Source organism: Chinchilla lanigera, unplaced genomic scaffold (genome assembly GCF_000276665.1).
Source record: "Chinchilla lanigera isolate Chin_1 unplaced genomic scaffold, ChiLan1.0 scaffold00067, whole genome shotgun sequence".
NCBI classification, from domain to species: domain Eukaryota; kingdom Metazoa; phylum Chordata; class Mammalia; order Rodentia; family Chinchillidae; genus Chinchilla; species Chinchilla lanigera.
The window spans coordinates 4,818,032-4,829,716 of record NW_004955468.1 but is presented as its reverse complement, the minus strand read 5'-3'; the positions used below and the strand labels follow the sequence as shown (position 1 = coordinate 4,829,716).

At 42.6% G+C, this 11,685-nt stretch overlaps 1 protein-coding gene across 1 annotated transcript in view; it reads left to right on the top strand.

Annotated features, from left to right (window-relative positions):
* The window catches only part of Atp4a (ATPase, H+/K+ exchanging, alpha polypeptide), a 66,172-nt gene that overhangs the window by 14,782 nt on the left and 39,705 nt on the right, over positions 1-11,685 (top strand). The window lies entirely within an intron of this gene.

Below are 11,685 nucleotides of genomic sequence, written 5' to 3'. Positions count from 1 at the left end.
TGAATTTGGGCCACAAAGAGCATAAATGGTCTATGGGATGGCCCAGGAGCTTGAGAGTTCTGGAGAGCCCACCAGGCTCCAAGATAGCAATCTGGATGTGTAGGGGAGTGAGTGTGAGGCCCAGAGCAGAAGAGAACTCAGCTCAGATAGCGCCCTGAGAAATGGCCAGCTTTAAGGACCTTTCACTCACCACTGTGTCCAGCACAGAACCTGGCTCTGTCAATAGTTTTTGAATAAACAAACAGAGGGGAAGGTGATGGTATGAAACTAAACCTGGGTATTCAGGGAAAAGGCAGGAGCAAGATGGGTGGGGGCAGTGTTGGGCCAGAATGGGCTGAGAGGAGGAGACTGATGGGTCTGGCCCTGGAGTTAGACTGTGGTGGTGATGGTAGACATCCACGGTAAGGTTCAGGGCTCTGGCCTGGGGCTTGGATCTGGATGGGACAGATCTTCAAATGGGAACCTGGAAGAAAGAGCAGCCTCAAGGCAAAAGTTGAGGACAATGTGAAAGCCTGTTAGGTGTAAGGAGCCCAGGAGACATGCAAGGGGTGGTTCAGGCTTCTGATCCAGGGACAAAGGACCATAATCACCACTAAGATAGCAGGTTTGAGGGAAAAGGTAAGGGTACATTCGGACACTTCTCAAGGACTGAAAAGTTGAAGAGAGTGATGTTGGTTGCCGGGCAGACCAGTGGGCTTTCAGGAGAAAAGACTGGCATCTGAGACCCCTCAGTGTCTGGTTTCTCAACAGCTGCCATATCCCCCAAGTATTCCCCCGGGAACTTTGAACATGTTTGAGAACTTTAACATAAATTAGTTGTTAAGAGAATGAGAAGATCTTGTTTTGAAATTTTGCATTAGCCGGGCGTGGTGGAACACACCTGTAATCCTAGCACTCGGAGGGGCTGAGGCAGGAGGATTGTTGTGTGTTCGAGACCAGCCTGGGCTACAAAGTGAGCTCAAGGCCAGCCTGAGCTGCATTTTTAGATCTTGTCTCAAAAAGATTAAAAAAAAAAAAAAAAAAAAAGAACTTTCGTATCTTTTTAATGTTTTTAAAATTTTTTTATTCTCTTTCAAATAAAAAAAGATACATTCTAAAAAAGGAAAAAAAAAAAAACAGAATGAAAAGATAAGTTGCAGACCAGGAGAAAATATTTGCAAACCACAAACCTTATATAGAACTTGTATCTAAAAGATATGAAGAACTCTTAAAGTTCGACAGTAAGGAAAAAAACAACCCAATTAAAAATGCGCAAAAGGCATGATCAAATATCTCACTAAAGATGCATAAATGAAAAATAAATGAAAAGATGCTCAATATCATCAGGGAATTGCTAATTAAAATAGGCTGGAGATGGTGGTACACACTGTAATCCCAGCACTCTAGTTGAACCAGGATGATCAGAAGTTCAAGTGAAGCCAGGGAAACAGTAACCAAGAGGCCCTGTCTCAAAACAAAAGAGGCTGGGGGTATAGTTCAGTGGGAAGGCCCTGGGTTCAATATCCAGTACTACAAACAACAACAGTGGAGCACTTGGGAGGCTTGGGTAGGAAGGACCTGAGTTTTAGGCCAGCCTGGACTGTAGAGCAAGACCCTGTCTCAAAACAAAAATAAAAACAAGAACAACAAAAAAAACCAAACCAAACAAACAAACAGAAGGCATACGATTACACATCTCCTAGAATAACCAAAATCCAAAACACTGACAACTCTAAATGTAATTGGAGCAAAAGGAATTCTCTTTCATTAGTGGTGGGAATGTCCAATGATTGAGCCACGTTGGATGACAGTTTGGTAATTTCTTACTAAACATACTTTTACCATATAATTTAGCACTTCCTCATTGCTCAATTAAGTACTTTATTTAAAAAACTCCAGCTGTTTATGTTTTGTGTAATCTATTTTTTGTTTTGTTTTGAGACAGAGTTTCATTATGTAGTTCAGGCAGGCCTTAAACTCAGTATTTAGCCCAGGCTGACCTCAAATTCATTATGATTCTTCTGCCTCAGACTCCAGAGTGCTAGGATTACAGGTGTGTGCTACCGTGACCAGCTTCTAGTCTTTTAATTTTTTTAAACAATGTCTTGCTATATAGTTCAGGCTGGCCTGGAACTCACTATGGAGCCCAGGCTGGCCTCAAACTTGCAATGATCCTCCTGCCTCAGTCTCCTGAATGCTGGGATTACAGGCATGTACCAATATGCCTGGCTCTATTTTTCTTTTGAATGATACTAGTCATAAACTTTCTGAACTGCCATGCTTTTATTATTTTTTGTTAATCACCAGCAAATTAGTAAGGTTTAACACAAGCATAAAATCAGTTTCTTGAGAAATTGTTTTTAACATATTGGTTGTTTACATTATCTTTTGTGTGTGATGAGGCTGCATATTAATATGCTTGATAGTCAGAGAATATTGTCGTGATGACTCTTCTTTCATGGTGCTGGAGTTGGAACCAGGCCCTCACACATGCCACACAAATGATCTACCACTGAGCTACACCTACAGCCCCTGCTCACTACATAATCTTGTCATTCTTGGGTGGTCTAGCATCTGAGTTCTCTCCCTTTGCCTTCAAGGCCTTCACCTCCCAAGATAATGCCCTCCTTACATTCAGGAGAAGTGACAGTTATATAATCTGCCAGCCTCCCATGTAGCCAGAGCTCCAGCCCAGCTGTCTATTCTTTCTTGACAGTCTGGGTTTGAACTTGTGATCCTCCTTCTTCAACCCCCCAGAGCACTGGCAATCACTGGTGTGTGCCACTGTTATAGTTTGTGTCTAGATGTCCTCCAAAGCCTCATGAGGAGAGCATTTTTTAGAGGTGACTGGATCTGGAGTGTGTGACTGATTCATGGTGTGATGCTAGGATTAAGGGTGGCTGATTACTACATCAGTCCACTGATTGGTTTGGCAACACCTTGATCCTGGTAGACTTGATACAATATAAGGGACAGAGAGAGGCTTGTCCTGTCCCTTGTTTGCTTTGCTGCCTTCTGCCTGTTCACCTCTGCAGTACCTGTCTGCAGTTCTACCCTGCCTTGGAGCCAGCTGATGAGGGACTGAAACCCTTACAGATTGTGAACTAAAATAAACCTTTTCCCCTTTAACTTTGAGTGTTGGGCATTTTGTCTCAGCAATGAGAGAAAAGTGAGAATTTGGTACTAGAGAAGCAGGGTGGTTGCTGTGACTATACCTGACCATGTGGTTCAGAAGCCTTTGGACTGGCTAGGGGGAAGAGTTTGGGAAGGTTTGGAGATGCCAGCTGATAAAGTAAAGCTGGAACATCTTAGGCTGTACTTGGTGGGAGATTTCTGGTCAGAGCTCAGAAGACCAAAAATCTGACAGAAATGCTGCTGGTAAAGACCAGGCTCAAGAGGTTTCTGCTGGGAAGTAGGATTGTATTGGCCATTAGAGTCCAGACAATGTGTGTTACACCTTGGCAGAAAGTTTACTTGCATTTTGCTTGTGTCCAGAGACTTTGCCTGAGACTAAGATTAAGTGTAGTGGACTAATTAATGTTGCAGAAGAAATTTCAAGGCAGTTTAATATAGCAGCAATATCAGCAATGATTTGGCTACTTCTGGGGGATTTTAGCCAGATTTATGTTGAGAATCAAGAGCAAAGAATCCAGCAGAATGATTCAAAACGTTGTTTGGCCAGAAAGGAAGCTCCAGTAAAGTTGCAGCTTGCAAAGATGGAACAAAGGAGAAATTGGTTGCTGAGGAAACTTGCAAGAAAAAGCGAAGTATTTTAGAAGAAGACAACAGAAAAGGTAGCCTGAGGACATCACCAGAACCAGCAGGACTCCAGTGAAGGTGAAAGAGAAAGACATTGCTTTGAGAAGAGAGCCCCACAGCCATGCTCTAGAATGGCAGTGGCCTGGTGTGGGGAGCAGCTAGAACTGGAATCAATCACATGTGTGAGGTGAGCCATGAAAACAAGCTGTTCCAGGTCCAAGAACTCGAGGTGGTCATTGTTAGCCAGGCAAAGTTGCTAGGCAGAGGTGTTGAAATTGACATCAGTCTCCTGAGTGTATAAATAAATGCACTGTGGTGGTTGAGAAGTTCCTTTTCCTCAGCCAGAGAGAGGGCTCCAGCCAACCTCAGCTTTCTGTATATTGTCTCTTATCTTTATTTCTCCATCCTCTCACTGTCCTCCCCCACCGGGAACTTCGAAAGCTGCACTGGATGCAGCAGCCTAAGGAAATTGTTTCTTGGGATTTGGTTCATAGGCAGTTGACTCCTACAGCCAAGGGAGAAGGAATCCTGGCCACTGCTCCAGCAGGCATTGTACCCTGGCGTCATCCATGTGGTGCTAGTTTTAGGTGCTTGCAAAATGCAAGAGCTGTGGGATCAGGAAGGCTTCCACTCAGATTTCAGAAGAAGGCCTGGGAAGCCAGGCAGTGTGTGAGGCTAAAAGTGCAACATAAATCCCAGAAGTTTGGAGAAGCCAGGAACATGGAGTTATCTGAGGAAAACTGCAAAGAGGGAGCAGAGCTGGCCTAAGATAGATGCCTTGGGAGATTCAACCACTGGAAGTGCCATAGGGGTGGAGCCACCCAAGTCCTTTGGAGTTCACCACTTGCCATAGATTGCCAGGGACATGGAACTATGGGACTTAATGTTTGTCCTGCTGGATTTTGGACTCGATTTGGTCCATTCCTTTATATCCCCATTTGTAACATTTGGAATGGAAATGTCTATCTTGTGCCATTGAATGTTTGAAGTGTTTAATCTTTTTATTTTCACAGGGGCTTGCAGCTAAGAGTTTGCCTTAAAGCTCAGAAGAGACTTTGCACTTGCACTTTTCAGCAATGCTGAAACTGTTAGGACTTTGGCAACTCTTGGATATGGACTAAATGTCTTTTGCATAAAGGAATGTGCATGAGTCTTTGGGGGACCAGGGGTAGAATGTTATGACTTGTATCTAGATGTCTCCCCAAAGCATCCTGCATTCAGAGGTGGGGCTTTTTCATAGTTGTTTGAATATAGAGTGTGCTAGGATTATGGGTGGGTGATTAGTAAACCTATACACTGATTGGTTTGGCACTGCCTTAATCCTGGTAGCCAGGATACAATATAAGGGACAGAGAGAGGCTTGCCTTATCTCTGTTTGCTTTGCTTCCTTCTGCCTGCTGTGAACTGTTCTCCTCTGCAATTCCTGTCTGCAAAGCCACCCTGTGTTGGAGCCAGCCAATGATGGACTGAAACCCCTATAAACTGTGATCTAAATGAACCTTTCCCTCTCCAATTTTGGGTGTTGGGTATTTTTGTTTCAACAACAGAGAAAAGTAACTAAGAGCCACAATGCCTTGCTTCAATATTCCGAGCCCCACACCCATGACACCCAGTCTCTGTGTAGGGCTGTCATCACCACGTCTTTCTATCTGGAAATAATGGCGTCATTGTCCAGTGATTGTGTACAACCGAGTATAAAATCCACTGCCAAAGAGTGCTTCTGCTCACCCAGCTCCCATGCCAGGGTTCTTCCTAGCATCCTGATTGGTCACACAGTCCTGGAGGATAGGGCTCTTCTTTGCCAAGCTGTAGCCTCATTTTTGTCCACTTACAATACCAGCATCAAGGCTGACTGGGTTTTCCAAGTAGATACCGGGTGTTCCAAGTAGATACTGGCAGAATTGAATTAAGTTTTAAGACATCTAATTGCTGTTTGCTGGAGAAACTGGTGTCAAAATTTGTGTGTGTGTGTGTGTGTGTGTGTGTCCTGTACATATCACATCTGGTGTCAGAAGGGTGGTACTGAGTGGTGTGCAAGAGTAAGAAGAATATTTTAGGTTTTTCTCTCTTTTTTTTGAAGCAGGGTCTTAGTATATACTTTTTTTTTTTTTTTTGGTTTTTCTCCGGTACCGGGAACCGAACTCATGACCTTGCGCTTGCCAGGCAGGCGCTTTGGCTGCTGAGCTAAATCCCCAGCCCCAGGGTCTTAGTATATGGCTCAGGCTGGCCTTAAACTTACTATGGAGCCCAGGTTGGCCTCTAACTCACAGTGATCCTCCTGCCTCAGCTTCCAGAGTGCTGGAGTTACAGACATGCACAAGCATGCCTGGCTCCTCCTGATTTCAAATACCTTGGTACTCTGGACACTAAGGAACAGGTGTCCTACGAAGCCCAAATAAATGCTTACAGCCAGGATTAAGTTGCACTATTGTTTATATTTAGTGGCTTTTTCATGAACTGGGAAATAACCTTAATAAGAATACTATATGATGCATTATGGGGTAGCAGAAAATGCCCGTAAGGTGGCCAGTGACGGCCAAGCACAAAGCTATTGTAGAGGTCATAGTCATCTGACTGATTGTAGTGCACTGTCTGAGTTTCAGGGGAGAAAGGAAATGAAGATGGGCTTAAAAGGGCTGCTGGATGGGGAGAGCTACAAGACCATAAGGACCCACGGTGGGGGTCTGAACCTACAGGAGCCCCCCACCCCTGCCCCCGGCAGGCTTCTAGCACAGGAGGGAGAATAAGAAAGAAGCTGAGTAAGGGCCAGTTCCAGGACAGAGTGGAGGGATGCAGACTGGCAGGCCTGATGCAGATTCCCACCTTGTAGGATAAGATTAAGGCTGGAGGGGCTGGGGATTTAGCTCAGCGGCACAGTGCCTGCCTGGCAAGTGCAAGGTCATGAGTTCAATTCCCAGTACCGGAGAAAAACCAAAAAATAAAAAAATAAAAAAATAAAGATTAAGCCTGGAATGGCGGAAGGAAGGCAAAAGACCATGGCCAGGATGGGTAGGATGAAGTAGCTCCTGACAGGTCTGCTGGACTCATCATACATATGTTCAGACTCCTGGGGTAGTGAGTGGGTTAGGTCTGAGTATGGCTTTGGAACCCTTTCATTCCTTCTTCCTCCCTCGCTTCTTACCCTAACACATTTCTCCTCAGCTGCTATAAAATCTTCCCTGAATCCCTTTCCAATTCTCATCACCTCCCTCTCACTCCATCTGTGAGCCCTCTAACGTCTAATTCCTGTCTGTTAGAACTCCTTACCCTTTGTACCCTGAAATCCCCCCTTTTCATATAACTTTTTCTCTGCATCTTAAAATTTCCTGTCTGTCCTCACAGTTACTTTGAAGATCTCCAGACTTTATTTCTCACTTTGCCCCTTCTACTATCCCTTCCAAATTTCCTGACTCTGATGACTCTTACTCCTTAAACGTCAACGGATGCCGTCTAACATTTTGTTCCTATAACACTGTCATTATCCCCAAAGCAGTCTTCTCTGTGCCCTTATAAAACACCCTAGGAGGCCCTCACATTAATATTTTCATCTGTTAGATCCTTCATTATAGGGATTGGGGATTTAGCTCAGTGGCACAGCACCTGCCTGGCAAGCACAGGGTCATGAGTTCGATTCCTGGTACTGGAAAAAAAAAAAAACCTTCATTATAAATTCATGGTTCCCTTCTGACTCTCACTCTATAAAACTTACAATGTCTATAATAGCTCTTTCACTGACCCTTTTCTATCCCTCACTTTTCCCCGTGAATTAGTCATGGTCCTGCCCTAACTCATCAACTACCCTCACCAACTTGCCCTCACTTGGTACCTCCTAAGACTGCCCATAAACTCTGATTCTGCTCCCTGTTTATCCATTATAGCCTCTTCTCTATCTGCTTATAAAGCCCTTGCCTCCTTATAAAGCTCTCCCTCTAACACCTTCTCTTTACCCCCAAACCAGCTTCCTGACCCTTTGAGCTCATTCCCCATCCACTTAGAACAGCTCCCCATTCCCCTAAACCTGTGCCCCCTCTAAGTATGTCTTTATCCACTTATCTACCCTCTCTGCCTCCTTATGATACCCCCTACCTGCCACTACGCCTTCTCCCTCCTACTCCCTGGTGTGTGCCCCCATCCCCGCCCCCTAGTGCAGCACCAGGTTCTGGTACTATCAGGGCTATGCCAGGCTCAGGGGTTACCATAGAGACCAGGCAGGCCCTGCCTCCCAGCCTTTCTACTTTTATTGGTTGATTGGAAGTTGTGTATAGTGGGAGATGGGAAGCCAAAACCTGGCTGCTGATTGGTACAGTGGTCCTACTCTCTAGGGTGGATTGGTCAGTTTGGTGCGGGAGTAGGGGGATGACTACTTGAGACAAGAATGACTTGGACCTGGGAGACTTGGGTTGCACTAGACATCCTTGAGTGATGTGATTTAACACTTGGACTCAGGTTCCTTGGCAGTGGAGGGTGATCTTTACAAGCTGCTGCTATTTGACACGTGTGTACCGTCTTTGGTGATGAAGTATCTGTTCAAATCTTTTGCCCATTTTTTTTTTTTTTTTTGAGACAAGGTCTTAGTGTGTAGTTCAGGGTGGCCTTGAACTCACTGCATAGCCCAGTCTAGACTGAAACTCAAAGCAATCCTCCTGCCTCAGCTTCCCAAGTGCTGGGATTACAGATGTACACTACCACATCCAACTTTTTAAAAATTAAAAAAAAAGTTATTAGTTACATGTTTGCAGTACAGAGTCATATTCATCATGGAGAGCTGTACATAACACATCTTAATTCTTTTAACTTCTGCTACTCTTTCCCTCCTTTTTTAACAGTATAATTTGCAGAGCAAAAGTTTTAAATTTTGATGAAATCTAACTTTTTTCTTTTATGGATGTACTTTTGGTATTATGGGGAAGAACTCTTTGCTTAACTCAAGGTGAGAAAGATTTTCTTCTGCTTTCACCTAAGTTTAATAGTTTTATACTTCACATTTAGATCTATGATACTTTGTACATTAATATTTATTTGAGATGTAAGGTTTAGCCTGAGTTGGATTTTTTTGTTTGTTTTTTTGGGTTTTTTTGAGACAGGATCTCACAGCCGGCGTGGTGGTGCATGCCTGTAATCCCAGCACTTGGGAGGCTGAGGCAAGAGGATCGTTGTGAGTTCGAGGCCAGCCTGGGCTACAAAGTGAGCTCAAGGCCAGCCTGAACTGCATAGTGAGACCCTGTCTCAAAAAAAGAAAAAAGAGACAGGGTCTCTTTATGCAGTTTAGGGATTACAGGCATGCAGCACCACTCCTGGCACCAGCAGGGAAGCACCTTCAAGTTAGCTCTCTGTGGCAGGTAATTTGTTAAAGAAAAGATGTCTTGAATTAAAACAAATGACCCCAGAACAGATTTAAGAGAGTGAATTGCTACTAACTGTCAGCAGGAGGCAGTGTTGCCCATCTAGGGAGTAAGAACTGCCTGAGAGGCAGACTGCCTGGCTTCCAGCTCCTCTGCTGACTCACTGTGTGACCTCCTCCATCTTCCTGTGCTCCCTTCCTCAGTCTATACAGATGCAGGCCACAGGGCACAAAGACCCTATGAAAAATGAAAAAATTAATACTCGGAAAATGCTAAGAACAGTAGCTTACACTTGACTAGAAGTTCCTGCTATTACCATCATTAGGAAGACGAAGAAAAAGTAGTCAGAATCTACTACCTAAAAAAAGTCACGGGCTCAGGAGATTTTGCAGGTATGTTCACCCCAGCTTTGAAAAAGTTGCTGATTCTTATGTCATAGAAATGGTTCCAGAACACAGAAATACACAGAACACTTCCTTCAACTCATTTTATGTTGCTGGCACTGGCAGTGTGTAAACTGGATGAGAATGGCCCCAAGGTAGAAACTATAGGGCAGATTCATGTGTAAATACAGTTGCAAAATATGATATAAACAAACTATATCATGCATTAAAAGAATAATAGATTGTGACCATAAGTTTTCCCCAGAGCACAAGTATGGTTTCTTGGGAATAATTTTGTTAGTGGGCTGAAATAAAATTCCATGTGCTCATCTTAATAGATACTGAAAAGTACAGTACTTGATATAATTCAACATGAACTTCTAATTAAAAAATGTTGGCAAGCCAAGAACAGAACATAGTAAAACAGATGGAATTTTTATCAGATGTTTGTACCAATTTTGTGACTTAGTAATAAAACACTGGAATTACTCCACATGGAGATGGAGACAAGGTTAGGATACCTGCTATTACTGATACTAATTCATACTCTATTGAAAGGTTTAGCTAAAGAACTAAAAAAGTTGAGCTAAATCCCCAGCCCCCAAAGTGAAGTATTAAAATTGTACTATAAGTAATATACATTTCAAATAAATAATCCACGCATGCAAAATAAAGAATTTTATACCAGTTAATTTTAGTAAGATGGCCACACGCAATATCAACATTAGAAAATCACCCCAAATAACAACTTAGATTATCTCCATAATATGGAATGCAAAAAGGTCTATTGATCATAGATAATATAACCCCAAAGGTGTAGAAATACAATGACATACCATGTTTATGAGTAGGAAGCTTACCATAAAGGTGTTAATTCTCCTCAATTTGATAACTAACTCACTATAATACAATCTAATTCAGATTTTTTTCTTAAAGATAGGGTCTCTCTATGCAGTTACGGCCAGACTTGAACTCACTATGTAGCCCAGGCTGGCCTTAAACTGGCAGCAATCTTCCTGCCTCAAACTTCTGAGTGCTGGGATTACAGGTGTGCACCACCACACCCAGGCAGAGAGGAGTTTTAAAATGGAATATGGCAAGCAGATTCTAGAGCTCATCTGGACAGTGAAATGCATGAAAATTCCTAAGAAATTTTTGAGGAATAATAATGAGAGATTTGACCAAATCAATAGCAGATAACACTATGAAACTGTAGTAATTCAAATTGATTTTGGATCAGAAATAAAATCTAGGGGCAGTTACACATTGATACGGAAATTTTGCATAGAGGTGACATTTAAAGTTGGGGGAAAGGACAGACAAATTAATATTTTTTCAATTGAATATCTAATTGGTATATGTGCTGCCGAAGTGAGCACTTGAATATCTAATTGGAAGAATAAAATTTGACTATCATTGCCTATAATACAAAAAATAAATAAAGGGATAGTATAGATGGAATAAAAAACAATTGTACAATAACATAAAATATTGGGAGAAACTATAGGAACATATTTTAAATTTCTGCTAATAAGATATGAGACCTAGCATAAAGGTGAATTTTGATAAATTTGACTTTATAAGACTTAAAAATCTCTTTGTGAAAGAATAGCAGACACCACTGGGTATGGTGGCACACGCCTGTAATCCCAGCACTCAGACCCTGTCTCAGAAAGACAAAAAAAGAAAAAAGAAAAAAAGAATAGCAGACACCATTTTAAAATATTTTAAAATTTTAAAATTATTTGCAACATTTAACAAAAAGGATTAATTTCTATGACATAAAAAGAACCTTTACAAATATGTAATAGACAAACAAACATAAAAACAGGCTGAAGTCTTCTGTGGTGCCAGAAATGGTCTATGTCTTGTACTTGGTGGTGGTTACTTGAGTGCTGTCTATGAAACTGTACACACTAGTGTACACTGATCATTTGTGCACTTTTATGCACTTGGTTAAAAAATTTAATGAGGAGACCCAGGGCACTGTTGATTTAAATAGGATTTTGATTCTAAAACCCTCTTCCTCCTCCTCTTCCTCATCAAGAGTGACATATGAATAAATAAGACTTCCTGACGGGCGTACTGGTGCACGCCTGTAATCCCAGCACTCAGGAGGCTGAGGCAGGAGGATCGTTGCAAGTTCGAGACCAGCCTGAGCTACAAAGTGAGCTCAAGGCCAGCCTGAACTGCATAGCGAGACCCTGTCTCAAAAAGACAAA